Here is a 16,460-nt window from a genome sequence, read left to right as displayed (position 1 = left end):
TATTTTACACTCTGATGACCCAACCAGTTTCTCTGTTACACTGTTGAAGCGCATTGAAGGACGACAACTTGTAGTTAGAGTAAACTTATAATTAGAGCAAACGTCACAAACGCGTTCATTTTGTACACTCACGACACGGCGCCACCTCCTTCCCATTGGCTGCACCATCAAGTGGCCAATGACGCAGGCACTGGGCCCCACCTTCAGTCAGTCAGATGGCTGCGACGTGACGTGTGCAATGACGCACGCGCTAGGCACCCATTTATTCAGCCAGTACCTTGGATCTTCAAGGGGAGTATGGTAGCGCGATTCAAAGACGGGACAAGAGAAGACACAAAGGGACACACACAGCGCTAACTTCCAACACTGTTTATTGTCGAAAACCAGGTCGTACTTATACACTCAGACCACATGAGTCATGTGGTCTGAGTGTATAAGTACGACCTGGTTTTCGACAATAAACAGTGTTGGAAGTTAGCGCTGTGTGTGTCCCTTTGTGTCTTCTCTTGTCCCGTCTTTGAATCGCGCTACCATACTCCCCTTGAAGATGCATTACCAACAAGCCCACATTGCAACCCTCGTGAACAGTACCTTGGAGCCGCTGTGGCGTCGGGGAAGCGTGCTCGTCTCGCATCCCGGAGGCCCGGGTTCGATTCCCACCCAGACCGAAATGTCGCAAATTTCGATTTCCAAGTCAATAGTATACTTCGTTCACAGGAGCCTCCCTGACGAATTTAACGTCTATCTGATCATTTTTTTGCATGTTTTTATTCGTTGCGCCGTCGGTTCGGTCATGCCATCGACGACGATGCCGGATTTTCGCGTAACGGGGTATATAATGCTTTTGCATTAAAAAGACGAGACAACGCCGACCTAAAAACGAAAGACATTTGCGCAAAGCCTAGGCATCGCGCTACTTTACTTGGATACATAAATGATGGGTCAGTGCTCCGCGGCGCAATCAACCTAATAGTCTATCTCAGAGCAGCGGAGGTCAGTGCACAAAAAGAAGAAAAAAAATGGGAGCCGACGACGCTTTATTGCGGTCTTCCAAACAGATTCATCGGCTTTATTAGTGAAAGAGCCTCTGAATCCGTCCAATTAACATTACTACGCGGATCATAAGTGACGCTCGTCTTAAAACCACCTGAACACCGAAGCATAAAGAAACGTAAGAAAGGAATAGCTGTAATGACAGCATCAGCAGCCACAAAAAGAATTTACCTCAGGAGGTGCATCGTTCATCGGCCGCTGCGAAAGTGCACTTCGCCAGGCCGGCCGCGATTAAACCGCTCGAGAAAGCGTCAGGAAATAAATTGAATGAAAGAATCATAATCGCCAAGACAAACGGCATTCTTAGTGTATCGCCGCATACATCTTTTCATTACAGCTTTTACAAACTGCGATGCGATCATCAGCGAAACACCGAAGAGGCTGCGTGCGTTGTGAACTAGGGCCGCTATGTCTCGCTCTGCCTCGATAAAGCGAAAGAAAGACAGAAAAAGACCTGCCACAGTGAAACGTTTTACATCACGTTATTTCGGGAATACCAGGAGGAAAAATGCAAATGCACTTCAGCAGTAATTGGGCAGGAACGAGAACCCCTCGAGAATGGTATAGCAGGCTGTGTTTGCGTAACTGGGTCTTCATTTTCTTTGAAAGGCAGGCAGAAATAAAGATTTTAAGATATCCAAATAATTTCTTTCTATGATTTTAGCTGCTCCTGCTTTAATTTTTTCGAGCTGTAAAAAAAGATGAGCACGATATTCGCAATCACACCTCAAACATAGTATATGAGTGAATGATCGATGCTGCAAGCAGTCCAAAGGTGTGAACAGGCCTTGAGCAACGGAAAGGCATTGAATACAATGCTCCTGGCTTCTACTTTTGCCGAGATATCTCTTGAAGCAATAACGCAAATGGAGCCTTGGGATATGCGATAAATAACGCATGGCAATTCTTGAATTTCTGTCAGCGTTTTTGCTGTAGACTTAGAGCATAAAGGGCAAGGAATTTTTGAAGGCGGAGTGCGATGTATGCTGCACGCGCAAAACTGTTGGCATGCCTTCCGAGCTAACCCTGTTGTCGCTTGAAGCACACAGGGACACAAAGGACACATTAGGCGCTAGCGCGTTCTTCTTTGGTTTAATGGCAGCGAAATTCTTGCATTACACAAACACTGCGGTGTGCGCACACTAAAAAAACGTGCTTCGTCTGTGCCCACGAAGTTCAGTTCCTCGAACGAATGTGAATGGCGGCGAATGTGAAGTGTTGCCGAGGCAATTTCACCATACAGCACGTGCTTGAGTTTCTCTAGCAGACTTATAGCCACGCCTTAAAATTGCTGTTGTCATTGAGGCCATTCCAGGTAAATAAGAATGAAAAACACAAACGCCTTTCCTATCGGCGAAACGTGCCCCGCAGATATATCGAACCAGCAGTATAGAAAGATAAAGTGGCGGCCGCTCAGCCCGGATTCCTGATGTCAGGCAGCGACCTGTTGAGCGCGATGAAATCGCTGGCCAGCACATTGAAGCCGTTGACCTTGTACAGCTTGTCATTCATTTTGCCTGTGCCCGCCGGGAGAAAATAGGTGGCATCATGCTCACCGGGACCTTTGGCCTGCGCGTCGGTGATGATCATGGCGTGGACGTGGTAGTAAGTTTTGCCGTCAGCCTCCACTTCGCCACCAGTTGACCGGTTGTTGACAACTGCAGGCTGAGCGTGAAGATGATGCTCCTGCGGGCAACAAAACAGAGGTCACCAACGGTTAACCAACGACAACTTTCAAAAAGAAACGTATAGCCAAAGCCTTGCAAAGCTCACGGGATGCCGTTTAAACACCTCCGTGAGTCGACTGCAGCTTTTCAGTATAGTTTCCATAGCTATACTGAAGAAGTTCTCTGCATGGTAACAGAGCCCCATACAATTGCCGTAAAATTGGGTGCAGTAGCTGCTACTCTGGCGTTTATAACAATTTCTAACAGAGACCGTGTTTCAGACGTCCCGTTAAAGTAAGCTCCAGGACGTCTTCAGGCTTTAGGGCGAGTGTCTGCTAAGTTGTCCAGTTCTCTCCGTCATTGCAACTAGTTGAGGGCGCAGGCCACCACAACATCCAGCCTTCTATCCCTTACCACGGCGGTTACATGGTGCTGGAGAATACATTAAAAAGTCACCCGTGGTTGACATGCACCAATAAAATCATTCCACGCTGTACGCACCCACGAAATCACATATATGCAGCGCGGGGCAGGACAGCTACCTACGCCTCTTAATTGGAGGGTCACCGCGCGAAGGCAATAGATTTGCGCCTGCTCGGTATGACCCGGAGTTTTCTTAATTACGATCCCTTCGTTCTCTCATTCGCCTCTCACTAAAAAAATAAATATCGATGGAAGCACTGAGACGATGATGGTGCACGCACCTGCGTTTCAACACCCCCCGTCAGTCCTTGCCCCTTCTTTTATACCTTCACACATTGCATCATTATCTCTGCCGACATATCCATGCCAGTAACACTTAACCACGAATGCCACAAGTTCACGCATCTCTCCCAAGCTGCGCTCTGAAAGCCGGCTGCCGTTAACAACTGCCGCCGTACTCTCGCATGTGCTTAGGCACGTGCCATCCGAAGCAAAACTTGGGAAACTACAGCACCAGAAAAAAAAAAAAAGAATTTCTGGCGCGGCCGGGCAGCCTGGAATAAGAGTGCACAGTTCACTGGCAAGATTGGGAAACTTCTTTGCGCGTGCCGCTCGATTTCAGGCTCCATATCTAGGTTGACGCACACGCACAAACATCGCACGCATGCACTCACGCACTTCGCAACACTCGTGGTTTTCCAAACTCTTGTTCGCGATCGCATGTGCCTCTTGATACTTCTGGCAGACTCCACATTGCTGTGCGCCGTTCGATTTTTTTTTTTTTTTGCCATGTTTCGCCGTTGTTCTTTGGGAGTTGTTAGACACCTCCGTGTTTTCCCAGAATTTTGCCAATATCGATTCAATTTTTTATGCAGTCTAGAGAAGAGCACGCAAGATCGCAGGATCAATGATCTCTATGCGTTGCTGAATAATCATCACAGAGCAGCCAGGAAGCGACCTGGTTTCTCCAAGGTATGATTCTCTGCTTCCCTCACAATTTTTTTTTTAATCTGACGACCATCAGCCTTGTTATAAACTTCGTACAGAACGCAACTCAGCGACACTAAACAGGCAGTTTTAGTTTAAGTAGAGCGTAGAGAGGAAACAATGAAAGGTTTAGAAACGACGAAAGAGTGTTCATTGTTTTATTTCTGGTGAACTCCTGCGACTCCACAGGTCACTATATACATTCTTACCAGCGCCAATATCCGATTGTTGTCTTAAAGCTAGAACAAAGAAGGAATCACTCTGCTCAAAAAGAAATTGAAGAGAGACCCTACCGAGTCTATTTAAAAAGGTGGTGCTCTGAAGCGTTGTGTATGTTCCTTCTCAGCCGAAAATGACAGTCTACTGCGTGCGCATTGACAGGGTTAAGCACCGAGGTTGCGACAGCAGCCCACATACCAAAAAGTGCAGATTTACTGCTTCGAACACTGTCTAGTTATCTTCGCTGTGCGTACCAATGAGTGGCTAAGGTCTTGGGCCTTGGGCCTTATATTTTTTTTGGCAGCAGTGACAGCATCGACTGTGCATCTGCTAAACGGTTCCTGCTTCACATTGCAGATTTGCCGCCTACGAAAGCCCGAAAACCGTATCAGCATCGCTGGCGAACCGGCCTACGATAAAGGTGACGAACGACTGAGCTGGGCAACTGCGCAAAGCCGGATCGTTCCTGTTCAAACAGCGCTGGACACCAGGACCTCGTGACCAACTTACAGCTTATAAAGACGGCAATGCTCCGGAGAGACATCATTTGGCAGCAGTGACAGCATCGACTGTGCATCTGCTAAACGGTTCCTGCTTCACATTGCAGATTTGCCGCCTACGAAAGCCCGAAAACCGTATCAGCATCGCTGGCGAACCGGCCTACGATAAAGGTGACGAACGACTGAGCTGGGCAACTGCGCAAAGCCGGATCGTTCCTGTTCAAACAGCGCTGGACACCAGGACCTCGTGACCAACTTACAGCTTATAAAGACGGCAATGCTCCGGAGAGACATCATTTGGCAGCAGTGACAGCATCGACTGTGCATCTGCTAAACGGTTCCTGCTTCACATTGCAGGTTAGCATTTTTTTTCTTTTGCCACTTTAAACTCCTGAAGTTTTGCTGTCACTGCTGCCACAGTGTACCACAGTGTGTCTCTATAGTGCTTACCCGGTTGTGTTAAGGTTTGCAAGTGTGCCTAGTTAACTGTAGAAATGGCTTCTGGCAAGACTGACGCTCTGTCGGATATTGCTAAGGCCTTGGTTGAAAAGGCGCCAGCTAGCATTAAAGAAGTATCAAAGGTGCTCATTGAGATGTCCTCTAAATTTGTTGACGCAATGGGTGACCTAAAAAAGGAGATGAACAAGATTGATGAGACGAATAACTCAGCGAAAGCTGAGCTCACTGCCATCAGACAATCAATCGGGTACATGAACGAAAACTTTGAAGATTACCGCAAAGAAATGAAAAGTCTTCGACTTGAGCTTACCGAAGTGAAAAACCAGGGCCTGGAATGCAAGAAAGAGAACCTAAGACTAAACAAAGAGCTTCAGGAAACTAAAAAGCAGCTTATTGAGTTAAAGCAATACAGCAGGCGCAATAACCTGGAATTAAGAGGTATACCAAAGGCTGACAATGAAGACGTCCTCGGAACAATCGGAAAAGTCGCATCTTCCTTGTGCGTCCAGCTTTCTGATGGTGACATTGACGTAGCTCACCGCGTCCCATCGAAGAACAATACGCCTCCAAACGTAGTTGTGAAGTTCACATCCAGATCAGTTCGTGACAAACTGTTGAAGGCAGCCAAAAAGAAGCGACTGAATACAGCCATGCTGGGTTTTCAGAATAGCGATCCAGTGTACGTAAACGAACACTTGTGCCCCGAAAACAAGATCTTGCTGGGAAAAGCCATCCAACAAAAACGAGAGAAAGGATGGAAATTTGCATGGGTTTCTGAGGGGAAAATACTAATGCGGAAATCCGAGAACTCCAAAGTAGTGCATCTAACACGTGAAGAAGACTTAGTAGAAATAGTTTAAGTACTTTTATAACTTGCACACCCTATTCGTTAACAATGGCTTTTTCAATCAAAGAGATTGACAATCTTTGTCGAGCAAAATCTACATCAGTTTTTCATTGCAATATCCGTAGTATTAATAAAAACGTAGACTTGCTTTCTGCTTTCCTGTCGCTACATGAACATTCGTTCAGTGTAATTGCAATAACTGAGACGTGGCTGCGGAAAAGTGAAACAATCAGGCTTCCAGGTTACAGAACAGAATCAAACGCGCGCGACTCACGTTCACGCGGGGGTGGCGTTGCATTGTTTGTAAAAAATAATATATCCTATAGTAAAGTTCTAGCGGCCACATATAGTTGCAATGACATTGAATCGCTTTTCATTCGGCTAGAGTGTGACGTCATCATTGGTGCAGTTTATCGGCCACCGAGCGGTAACCTCGCAGGATTTCTCGATAAGCTGGAAACAATTTTCTGCGCTGTGTCAAAGCAGCGAAATGAACCAGTGATGATAGTAGGCGACATGAACATAAACACATATGACATGCAAAACCGCGACTATAGCTATTTATTGCAATCTTACAACTATCGTAATTTAATTACGTCGCCGACGCGTATAACTAAGGCATCTTCGTCTTTAATTGACCACGCATTAACAAATCTAGACAAGGGGGTTACCGGAGGCGTTTACCAAGAGCCAATCTCTGATCATCTACCTATCTTTGCCGCTTTAGATCATCCAACTAGTACCAAAGAAAAAAGAAACAGCATTGGAATGAAAATAGATTACAAGCTATTACGAGAAGAAATCCTTCGCATTAATTTCAGTGAAATTTTGAACGAGGATATCGACATTGAAATAAATAACCTAATTGCATATCTTAATATCGCCGTAGATAGGAGTAATCGCAAGGTCTCGAAGGGTCGACATGATACGCCCATGTGCCCTTGGATGACAGAGCACATACTTCAAACACTTAAGGCCAAAGAATACTGGCATGACAAATGGCGCCATAATAAAGATAATATATACTACTTACAACAATTCAAAGTACAGCGGAATAAATCTGTCGCTATGATTCGATCGCGCAAAAGGGCCTATTATGCTCACCTAATTACACAGACCGCTGGTAACACAAGAAAGCTGTGGGAAATTATAAACGAAATCACAGGAAAACAACGCAAGCTAACTGTGCTTCCCGAAACCACTGATAATGACGTTGTAGAGAATTTTAACACATACTTCGCATGTATCGGTCCATCCCTGGCTGAAAAGTTTAGTGAATCAAAAAATATATCTATCTTCCAGAGTCCCGTACCTAACACTTTCGTTATGTATACCATTGAACTTGAAGACGTGATGGCAACAGTCAATAAGATGTCAGCCTCTAAAGCCTCCGGACTAGATGGTATTTCTATTCGAATGATAAAAGAGAATATAGATATGTTAGGGCCAGTATTATGCCACTTGTTTAACCACTCCGTGAACTGTTCTAGATATCCGTCTCAGCTGAAGATAGCTAAGGTTGTCCCTATCTTCAAAGAGGGAGACCGAAATGACCCTTGCAATTACAGGCCGATATCCGTGCTCAGTACCATTAATATTATATTTGAAAAAATTCTAACGCATCGGTTCCACAAATTTATTGATAAGTACAAGGTTATGTGCCCACAGCAACATGGCTTTCGTCCGAATCATTCAACTTCGTCAGCAGTGTTAACGTTAACTCAAATGATTAATCAAGCTTTGCAAAATAATATACTTGTATGTGTCATATTCCTGGACCTAAAGAAAGCATTCGATACAGTTGATCACAACATACTCTTACATAAACTGCAACATTATGGCTTCCGCGGTAGCTCATTAGATCTTCTTACTGATTACCTTCATGAACGAGTACAAGTAGTAAGAATGAACAATATTGCATCATCGCCTAAGCATATGCGCACTGGAGTCCCTCAAGGATCCGTCCTGGGCCCCCTTTTATTTTCATTATACATTAACGACTTCCCACTTATTTTTGGTACAAGTGAAACCCTTATGTACGCCGACGACACTTGTATTGTAGTAACAGCCGATAACACTTGTGATCTTGAAACTAAAGCAAACGAAGAGTTGAAAAAAGCAAGTGAATGGTTCTCAATGAACAAACTTACGATTAACGTTAGTAAAACCAAGTATGTGGTATTTCGAACGCGTAACAATACCTTTCCTGCTAAATCATTAGATTTAGAAATAAACGATTTTCCATTAGACGAAGTCAATTCATTTCAATATCTTGGCGTGATTTTCGACAGCAATCTGCACTGGCAAGAACAAATAAGCGCAGTTTGTAAAAAGCTCGCATCAGGATGCTATGCGCTCTCACAAGCACGGCATAGTCTCGATACTAACACACTGCGTATTTTATATTTTGCACTCATCCATAGCCATATCACATATTGTAATGAATCATGGGGTACGACATACAAAACTTATCTTGAACCTGTACGCAAACTTCAAAAGCGCGCCCTGAGAATAATTACCCATTCAAGTTACGATAAACCAAGTCTGATTTTATTTAATAGAATGAATGTGTTGCCGTATGACAAGATACACGAATTAAAAATTGCCATGTGTGTCTTCAACATTGTTAAACACAACCTCCCTTTTCATATTTCTATATTTTACTCATCTTATCGTGCGACCAGAAATCAAACGTGCGGTAATTTTAATCTTCCTCCAACTAAAAATATTTACGGACAACGTTTGCTACAGTTTTCAGGGACAAAAATTTGGAATAAACTACCAGCAGAAATAAAACAAGCAAATAATTTTTCATCTGTACTTAAGAAATACTTGCTTAGCCTCAATAATGCTTTTCAATGGTAACAATAATGATGTCCTTTCTTTTATTTAGTAACTCGCTGACACCTGCTGAACATATCTTAGTGTTTCGATTTTGTCTAGATTAATATTGTGTGTTCATAATAATGCAGAAACTTGCCTGCAATCCTCCTAACTAGTGTATTGTGATTACTTAGAAATATTTAATAGTATAAGATGCTTTTCACTGTTTCGCATTTCATTGTGTACGCTCGTGCAACTTAATGGTATGCGACAAACATGTGTATACACATGATGTATTTTATTTGCTTTGTACTTGCAATTGTTATTCATTTTTCATTGGACCCGACACTAGCCTGTGGCTATGGGTCCAACCAGTTCTGGTATTTCTGTGTATTCTATGTCTGCAAATAAAGAATTGAAAATTGAATTGAATCGAGGAAGCTTATCGTTCGTAATAGTTCTTGGTGATTTACTGGCGACCATGTATATTATTATGGCCAAAGTGGCGATTACCCGACACGTGCTTCATAGAAATGTTCCGTAAGAACTTTTTCTTCATGTGGGGGCCCATTAAACAAATCACGTTGCGAAATGCTACCTAGCGAGAAACTTGAGCGTGAACAAGCTATCGGAACAGTCGTTGACGCCGTCATCTCTTTGCAGCTGTGTCCACCAAGACTGCGTACTTCGCATCACGAACATTAGATGCGGTATAGTTGCCTGCTGGTGGAGGAGAGTTTCGGAAGTCGCACCCATCACTATCATTCATGTTTAAAAAAAACAAGAAGGCGGGGGCGGGGAGAAAGGGGGGAGGGCATACGAACAGGTATTTGTTCACCGGATCGTCATTTAAATTTTTCACAAAAATGTAGCTATTTTTTTATTTCTTTGAAGCGACGACGCACTGCAAAGCCAAACAAAATCTGGGGACGATTTCACAAAGTTTTTCGTTAGTATATGACGTCTACCATTGGCTAGCCGCTTTCGCTAGTAATGTGTCTAGTACAACGATTGGTTGAAATCTGCTCTTAGGCACAGTTGTAGCGTTACAAATATTTTGAGACTACGGGTCCTAATCGACGAAAAAGCGCAATCCGTGCGCGATGAAAGCGAGACAGGCCATCTGTTCCCGCCAATGGCTGCGAGCAGGCGACAGCAAAGCGAACACAAACGCAGCTCACGAGCAGAGCGCGGCTACGCATTTGCACGTTCTCACCACAGGAGAACGTGATGCGAAGTGCTAGTGGTCGAGACAGACGCGCCGTTGCTAGGGAAGCAGCAAGTGAGAGTCGGCACTCAACGGAGAAACCACCAAGAGAGAGAGGGAGGGAGGGAGGGAGGGAGGGAGGGAGGGAGGGAGGGAGGGAACAAAACGACTGACGATCGCAACAAAAGGGGGGGCAGCTAGCGACGTAGAAAACGAAGCGGCGACGTGCTTCACAGAGACACACCCAGGGGCAACCGCTTCATTAGGGAATCGTCACCGTGTGTAGTACAGATGCGGAAAAACGTGCCGACAGCGCCGACACGCTTACAAATGTTCGCACAAGCTTTTGGAGAACACTGCACAAACGAAAAATGCTGAGAAGCGCCTTTGCCAGAGGGGGCGCAGCCTCAAGTTGAGAGGCGCACGCTGTAAAGTAGTCACTCGCACGCAAGTGCAGACAAAACCACTCGATCGATTCGTCGCTGAAAGCTTAGGACTCCGGGAGATTCAGCTGTTGCTTCCCGCCACACCCGCGTTTTAGAATCTTCAGCGGGCACCTGTACGCACTATTGAGAGCACACCACTTTCGCATAGAGCGCAAGAAAGGAACCGCTCTTTTTTCGGAAAGCAGAATGTTTTACGGGTGTATATTCCACCTACATTCCACTTTATAAGTAAAAGGTCAAGTGAAGAGAAAGACACTAGAAGAACATGGATGAAAAAGTTAAAAGTCACAGGCACAGAAAGAAGATGTTCCTAGGCCCGTAAGACATTCGACAAGTGCTGAAATAAGCGCAACCTACAAAGTAAATGCGTAATTAAAGGAGGCTCCCAAGAAGATCTCGCCGTAAGACCGACTGCCAAGCCCGGTTTCACGAAGATGCGGCGGCTTGCCGTAAAGATTGACGCGGGCCACATAGACATGTGTCCCCTATCGTGCGAAGTCATCTAAAGTGCTTTCTGATGTAGAGGTTGATAAAATTACGGAAAATCATGAAGACATGTGAGTTTTGTCCAAAATCCTCGCCTCAGAGTCTGCTGCAAAGCCTTTACCCGACAATCCGTCTGCTGTGAGCTTCGGCTTCAGAGAGATGCTACGAACAACGGATGCCCATTACAAAAGTTGGCGCTCCTGGACTACAGATGAATCCGCGTGTCTTCAGTCATCTCGTCGCCATGGGAAACACCAATGACAAGGACCACATGAGAATGAGAGATGGCAAAGAGAAAATCAGTCCTAAAACAACTAGTACAAATGCGGTTTTGCTTTGTTTGAGTCACCACTTAACAATTCCACTTCTTGGCCCATGGACATCCATGGCTTACCATAGCAGCTTTCGCTCACATGACGTGCATGCAGGTAGTGAACGCGTCGTATACCATGCAGAGGGGGATTCCACGGCGTGCTGTCAGAACGCAGGAACAACAGCCTAAAGTCGGCAATGGTGCCATGAGAAGGAATAATGCAAAAGGTCAACGGCGTGCGTCGAAGATGCACGCCTGCCACGACACGCGACGGCACGTACTCTTATTTCTCAACCTATACGCGAGCACGCCATCGAGCTGCTAAAGAAAATGGACCGCACCTGCAAGCATGCCACTCCACTTTCCTCTAACCCTATCCCCCGTCCCCTTCCCACTCTGAAGATGGTAAGTAACATCAAAGAGCTGCCGATGGCGCCACCAATTTTAAACTCTGGAGTGCTTGCTCTCTCGAGGAGAGCTCCACACGGCCCATGTTTTTTCTCGCCTGCGGGAACAGCGCGTGCTCCTGCGCGTGCTATTAAAAACAATTTCAGGGCGAACGCGCCCGATAGAGTAATTAGCGAGTGCGTCGGTCGGTAAATGACAGAAGCGAGGAGGGAGGATGTTATTAGTACATGCATCCTATAGTCCCAACACAATTCAGCAGTCGCCTACCCAAGAACATGACCGCTGGCTGCCCTTTCTTAAGGCCACATGGTCCAGCTACGGCATCAGCTCCAATGAGAGGCTAGGAAGGGGGGGATACGGGCTAGCAACTATGTCGCTCACTTCCTTTGGTTGCGGACAACCGAAACAAAACTTGGCGTCACCGTGTAAAATACATTCGCCCATAAAAATGTTATCTAAGTTTTTCTGGAATGCCCTACACGTTGCTCCTTTGCTTATCAGGTGATATTGTATTGCATGCCGAATTAGGTTTCTGCGAAGGCAGAGGTGGTGAGAAAAGTAAATTATGCAGCTTATGTTTCAGAAATGTGATCTGTATAACGCATCCAGAAAAACTAAGAATAAGATAAAGAGAAGCCTACGTGACTTTACCTACATTTCACTAGCGTAGCGGTTAAGAAGTACCTATATACAACCAAAGGTGTGTCACGGTGCGAATGTATTTGAACAGCACACACTTAATCACAAGAGAAGAAATATCCAGTACTTCGACACTACTGTGCGACAAAATGTACAACACGCAGTAGCCAAACAGCGTTTCGGAGTCATGTGTCAGGCTTTCGGAGTTTCGCGCACCTTGCCGCAGCGCTCTCCGCCGATGCCTGCAGCGACCTTCCCTCGCTTCCAACGGAAACCGTCGGACGACCTTCGCATTACCGCAAACACGTTCACTCCGTCTACCTCATCTTCAACGTGGCTCTGGTTGTCACATCTCTAAGCCTTCATTAGACAATACAACATCAGTCAGAGTCGTGGATGCAGCACGCGCCGCACTCCCCGTCGCAAAACGTCGCGTACTTTTAGCATGTTATATACACGTACATGCGCCACTAGCGCATGTAACCGATGCCCAGGTGGCACATACCCTCGTGGGTGACACAAAAGGGAATGCCCAAATTTGCATTGAAGAAGCCATACCAGTGCAAGATTTATGCCGAACACAAACGTATTCCGTGAGAGGAAATGCTCAACGGAAAATTTGCATCCACACATTCACATGTCAGGTTCAAATCCACGTCAACGAATAACGGATGCTTGAAAACAAGATTTACGTCGCTTCTCGTACTGCGCACGATTCTATAGTGAGTTGAGTGCGCTAAAATCTAGAAGGTTCAACTCGGTCTGAATTTATGCCCATTCATTCATTCATTCTTCATTACTAGCCTACCACAACATACTATATTGCCATCTTACCTTACTGAAAAATTTACATATAATAACAGATGCGAACCCAAGGGCATTGCAAAAGCTAGCTTCTCCCCACAATGACTAGCAATGCAAAATAGGCAGCTTTTTCACTAAGGTTCTTTAGAAATATGCAACAGCGATAAGTTTAGCATTATACAAATCCATATACACTCAGTGTCAGAATTTTATCAGTGGGATTAATAAAAGAAAGAAGAAGAACCCGTTAATGTTTTAATCTACGGCGCATCAGAGAAGCGTTAACGCACGCAGATATCTCTTGGGCGTAGATGGTTGTCATGGCGCGGATCGCAAAAATTGACATACATGTAAAAGAAGCATTATTGTTGTGCAACGGCGCGAAAAGAAGCAACAAAATGAGTGTACTAGTAATCTGTATACGCGCTAAACTTGCAACTGCTGTAACTCCAAATATTTTCAGTGAGCTACTTCTTATGTTGCCAAGTCTCAGTGCCGATTTTACTGCATTTATACAATGTACCTACGCGGAGAGCGCATAATTACAAAGAAAGTATAAGATGCTACCAGTAAGTGTCTCATCATCCGCATGACGAGTACAAGCATGTATAAAGACCGCTTCGCAATCTAGCTCTGTGCTCCCAAATTCAGGAAAGACGCATGCCACGTTCTTTCTTCCATGCTTACTGCAAATGCAGTTGAAATGCCACACGTTTCATTTGCCAATGGAAAGGCTGACAAACGTACTACAAAACACCGTCGTGAGTGGGAAACACATGCTATATTTTACATGATAGACACTCTGTTTAAAGTAAAGCAAGAAAAATAAACCAAACCGAAGTACCAAGGCATCTGCAGACCCAGCTGCATTCTTCGACCGCGTTCTGCCAAGCAGGCCGACAAGCTGAAACAAGGTAGTGAGGTAAACAAACAGCTGAACAAAACAACCGAACAGCAATATCCACCTATCCTAGAGTGGTGAAGGCACGGGAGTGCGATAGAAGAAATGGGAGAAATCAGGATACGCAGGGCAGTCCCTCTTTCCAGCCGACCAACTACCAACGTCGAAGTGTCATTAACCACGCACCACAGATACCAGAGAACAGTCTCATTAGACAAAACAAGCTAAAAAAACCAAAGACAGCATATCATCAAAAGAAGGAGCAGGACAAAGGAACGAAGCAGCCACGGCACAAGAAACAAGCTCCAGCCAGCGTAGGCCTAAACAGCTGTACTATTAATACCGGCGTAAGGCGTAAAGCATGTTTTCGGTGTGCGCCCTCAGCCTCCGATGCTTCTGCCGCTGCTTCGGAAGCAGGAGTCGCCTCGGACTCCTATCGGTTCACGGCGGTACGCAACCGGCGCTTTATCAAGCAGTCTCCGGCAGCCTGGTTAATCGCCGGGCTAGCAGCCCAGCCCGCTACCGAGCCAAGCGACAAACAGCTCGCGCGAGCGTGCAAAGCGACAAACACAGAACCGGCAGCAGCAGCAGCAGCAGCAGCAGCAGCAACGAAGTGCTCGCCACAGCACACGGCACCGCACCAAGAAAAGTGATCCCAGAGAACGTCGATGCTCAAGCGGTGTTTCTTTCGATCTGGAGACGCTAGCAACGATCCCTACACGTTCCCTTCTCTCTCTCTCTCTCTCTCTCTCTCTGTCCCTCTAAGAGAAAAGCGCAGCTTTCGCCGAACAGGACCAACTACCCCCTTCCATTCCACGCCCCTTCAGACAAGTCACCCACAACTATTTTGTTATTGCCTGTTTTGTACTACTATGTCAAACAACAAATGACATTTCCGAAAACAAGATAAATTAGTAAGTTTTTCAGCACCAAGTGCCAGCCTTACAGGGCTGACTATTTTAGAATTCTTTCAGCGCCGTCAAGGGTTCCATCCTTGAAAGCCACGCTGGTACACAATCTTGTGCTTTCTGAATTTCTACAAATCTCGACAAACATTCTCGAAAAAGCATTCGTGCAGGCCGAGCATCCGGGTCGAAGTGATACCTCGCCGTACCGGCGTGCCATAGACAATGAAGGCCAACTAGCATAATAAGTTCAACCAGCAGTCCATCATCGTTTACTATAGATAAATATCTAATAACATGTGGGTCTAGAGGAAGGTCTTTTTGGTGGTGCTTTGAAGTGCATCCCACAACGAAGCAAGGACAAATTCTAATATTACAAGAGCGTCGATCATAATATAACCAAAACGTAAAACGTAGACGGTGACAAGGGGAGATTGGGAATATGGCAGTACGTCAAATTGTGTGACACAGTAGTTCTGCGGAAACCCGCAAGGTGGAGAGAAGTAATGAATAAAGGGAAAATCAGACATCCACCCGTTCGTAGCAATTGCTACAAAGGAAACCCATACGGGTTCCTCGAAAGAAAAGCCTCGGAGTTGAAGAAGAATGCGTCCTGATCCGGGACTCGAACCCGGGACCACCTGCCTTTCCGGGGCAGCCGCTCTACCATCTGAGCTAACCAGGCGGCTAGCAGATGGCAGGGCGAAGTCGAATTTGTCGACAACACGAAGCAAAGGCAAGTGTTTGACGTAGTAGTTCGGCGGAAACCCGCAAGGTGGAGAGAAGTAATGAATAAAGGGTAAATCAGACATCCACCCGTTCGTAGCAATTGCTACAAAGGAAACTCATACGGGTTCCTCGAAAGAAAAGCCTCAGAGTTGAAGAAAAATGCGTCCTGGTCCGGGACTCCAACCCGGGACCACCGCCTTTCCGGGGCAGCCGCTCTACCATCTGAGCTAACCAGGCGGCTAGCAGATGGCAGGGCGAAGTCGAATTTGTCGACAACACGAAGCAAAGGCAAGTTTTTGACGTAGTAGTTCTGCCATCTGCATCTGCCCTGCCATCTTCGCCCTGCCATCTGCTAGCCGCCTGGTTAGCTCAGATGGTAGAGCGGCTGCCCCGGTAAGGCGGTGGTCCCGGGTTCGAGTCCCGGACCAGCACGAAGTTTTCTTCGACTCTGAGGCTTTTCTTTCGAGGAACCCGTATGGGTTTCCTTCGTAGCAGTTGCTACGAACGGGTGGATGTCTGATTTTCCCTTTATTCATCTACATCTATACGGCAATCTAGTTTTCCGGGAATGGTAACACGTTTACGGACAAGTTAACCACTCTATGAAGTTATTACGTGCATTTGCAGACATCGAACCAAACAGT

The 16,460-nt window shown here is 45.8% G+C and overlaps 1 non-coding gene across 1 annotated transcript; it reads left to right on the top strand.

Annotated features, from left to right (window-relative positions):
• Positions 1–16,174: 16,174 nt before the first annotated feature.
• TRNAT-GGU (transfer RNA threonine (anticodon GGU)) lies at positions 16,175–16,249 on the top strand. Its single transcript has one exon. It is a non-coding gene; the product is annotated as a tRNA-Thr (tRNA).
• The last annotated feature ends 211 nt before the right edge of the window (positions 16,250–16,460 follow it).

Source organism: Dermacentor andersoni, chromosome 4 (genome assembly GCF_023375885.2).
Source record: "Dermacentor andersoni chromosome 4, qqDerAnde1_hic_scaffold, whole genome shotgun sequence".
NCBI lineage: Eukaryota > Metazoa > Arthropoda > Arachnida > Ixodida > Ixodidae > Dermacentor > Dermacentor andersoni.
Note: the sequence above shows the minus strand (reverse complement) of the source record. Positions and strands in the feature narration are given on the sequence as shown.